Source organism: Echinops telfairi, unplaced genomic scaffold (genome assembly GCF_000313985.2).
Source record: "Echinops telfairi isolate 266 unplaced genomic scaffold, ASM31398v2 ScPeMD7_7424;HRSCAF=8462, whole genome shotgun sequence".
Lineage (NCBI taxonomy): Eukaryota > Metazoa > Chordata > Mammalia > Afrosoricida > Tenrecidae > Echinops > Echinops telfairi.
This window is the reverse complement of record NW_022111324.1, coordinates 44,482,911-44,485,515: the sequence shown is the minus strand read 5'-3', so window position 1 is coordinate 44,485,515 and position 2,605 is coordinate 44,482,911. Positions and strand designations below refer to the sequence as shown.

Here is a 2,605-nt window from a genome sequence, read left to right as displayed (position 1 = left end):
CTACTAACGAACTGAAGAGAGCAGCATTTCTCTAAACTAACCCAGGATTGAAATAATTGAATTAATATACTTTAATTTTCATGATTGGCCTTCTAGGAACAGTATACATTTATTTTTTCATTGCCTCTAAGTTGAGAAGATTTGCATTAGTGGTGCACAGTTTTCAAAATGGTTTCAGTTACTTCCTACTATGAAAGCAGGCTCTTTAAAAAAAATCTGTTTTAGAATCCATTCACATGTAAGCATCATCCACCTGGTAAGAGCTGCCAAATAGAGCTATAAGTGCCACCAGGTAAATTTTCAACACTTGGAGTCTGCTAGTAACATGTATGTATTAGCTAGATGTGTGCTAACTTCAGGGGAGTCCTGAAAAGAGGCATCCCGTGCGCGTGAGAGGTACAGGTGTCTTTCACATTGAGAATCAGCTGGTCATGTCACACTCCTGTTGATTGTGAATTTCTGTTGCCTTCTTGAAGAAGCTAGAGCTGAAGTCATGGGCTGACATCAAGCGCAAACTGTGCCCCCGCCCACCCATTCCCACTCTTGAGGATATCTGTCTGGCAGAGAAGACACCGGGAGATGACTTTGTGACAAGTATAATGGAGGTCTCCATTCTGGTAGGCATAGGCAATGGATTGATGGCTGAGTTGGCATGTGATAGGAGAATGGCCACTGTGGTAGTTACATAATCTGGTGTCAGTTTGGGACTTGAGAGGATTAAGAGTGAAGGGGTGGAGTCTAGTCTGTCAATTGGATCATAGCCAATGAGGCCTCCGTGTGGGCATGGCCTTCTCCTGAGAATTCTGGGAGCTCCTGTATTTTCTCCTTGTAGATAGGAGACACGCTTCTCTCTCTTGGCTCACTCCCTTGGAGATACTCTACTGACAAGAAACATGGCATTATGTCGATAGATCCTGTGCCCTGGGAACTGGAGAAGCCACATGGAGACCTCTGCTAGCGCTGAGATGCTTACAACACCACTGGATCCAAAGACTTTCTACCCACTGGCCTGTGATCATCCTGCATTCTGTGCCATTGCATGTGTTTCATGAGTCTGAAGAGGACTTTATAGATTGGTATAGGACATATAGGCTAATATCACACTCCTGGGCTTGGACTGGACTGGGTTGGGAAGCTTTCTTAATGTACGATGATCCTTCATACCAAACTCTGTCTTATACACACGAGTGTCTCTGAATTTGTGTCTCTAGGCTACTCTGACTGACATAGCCTCAGTCATTGCCCACTGGGGTTATCCTTCGCAGTAGCTGTTGAAAAGAGTTGATAACCCGTACCCCATACAGAGCAAAACTTCCAGCAAATTTTCCCCAGGGTCTTGGCTCCTCTGATCTGTCTTTGAAGGGTGGTCCTTGTGGGGCCCTTTAGCTCAGCCCTGAAGCTGCTTGCCGGTCACCATGATGATCTCGCTGTGGATCAGCAGCAGTATGAGCAGTGGGCAGAACAGAGCCAGAGAAAGTGAAATAGACCAGGTAGCTCTTGGAAGCCACCTTCTCAAGGAGACACTTCATGAGGCAGCAGCTTTCATTCATGCAACCAGCACAGGGTTCTGTGCGGTTACTGGTGGCACTGTCTGCTCTTCCATGCCAAGAGCAGAGTCAGTCTAATGCCAAAGTCAAGGACCCAGAAGACAGCAGTGATCCTGCTCTCATGGATCCCTGTGGCCAGACTCATCCCCGAGTCAGGAACACAGACAAAGTACCTGTGGAGGTAAAGCTGGAGCTTTTCTTGACCATGAGCACATAGCAGGCATGGAGGAGGCAGCTGTGAGAGTCAGTACAGAAGCCCAAGCTGAGGGTGATGGCCAAGGGGATGGTGAACAGCCCGACGGTCACGTTGATCACCACCAAGGGCACCAGGAAGTCACTTGTGGGTATTTGCCTAGTGCTCCACATGCCCATCGCAGTGCACACCAGCATGTTACTCACCACCGATAGTGCGGCAATGGCCAGCTGCAGCTCTGCGTACAGAATGTCTGTCCCGTGTCACCTGCGGAGGCCATGCCAGGAGCAGGGAAGCTGCAGGGGCCCTGCAGGGTCTGGCCTGAGACCCAGACTGTGTGTCCTGAAAAACCACTTTTAGAAGGCAGCTACAGAGCTGCAGTGCTGAACCAGTCCAGTGGCCAAAGCCTATGCGTATTACAATTAGACTATGGTGCATCCTGGTTCAGTCAATCTGCATTCATTCTTAGTATCCATCCAACGTGTTCAAAACAAACATGCACAGTTATGTGTTATGGAGTCTCAAGATTGAAATCTCAAACTTCCTGCCATCTAATAGATTCTGACTCACAGTAGAACTACCCTGAGTGGGTTTCTGAGATGTTAAGTCCTTCTGGAAACAAACCTAGTCTTTCTCCAGCAGCAACAGTCTTAGGGCTCTTTCAATTACAACCTATTATATTATTTTCACCCCCCTCATAGGTATTTATTTTTATTGTGGTAAATGTGTAGCTGTAGCAATACATTTGCCATTTCAACATTCTTCACATGAACAATTCAGTGACAGAAGTTTAGTGTCAGTCTTATTGTCCAAGCATCATTCTTACTCATCCACCATCATTATATTTTTTTCTTTCTTTTTAATC

The 2,605-nt window shown here is 46.5% G+C and overlaps 1 pseudogene; it reads right to left on the bottom strand.

Annotated features, from left to right (window-relative positions):
- Window positions 1–1,236: 1,236 nt before the first annotated feature.
- LOC115872360 overlaps window positions 1,237–2,605 on the bottom strand; it is a 46,943-nt pseudogene continuing 45,574 nt past the window's right edge.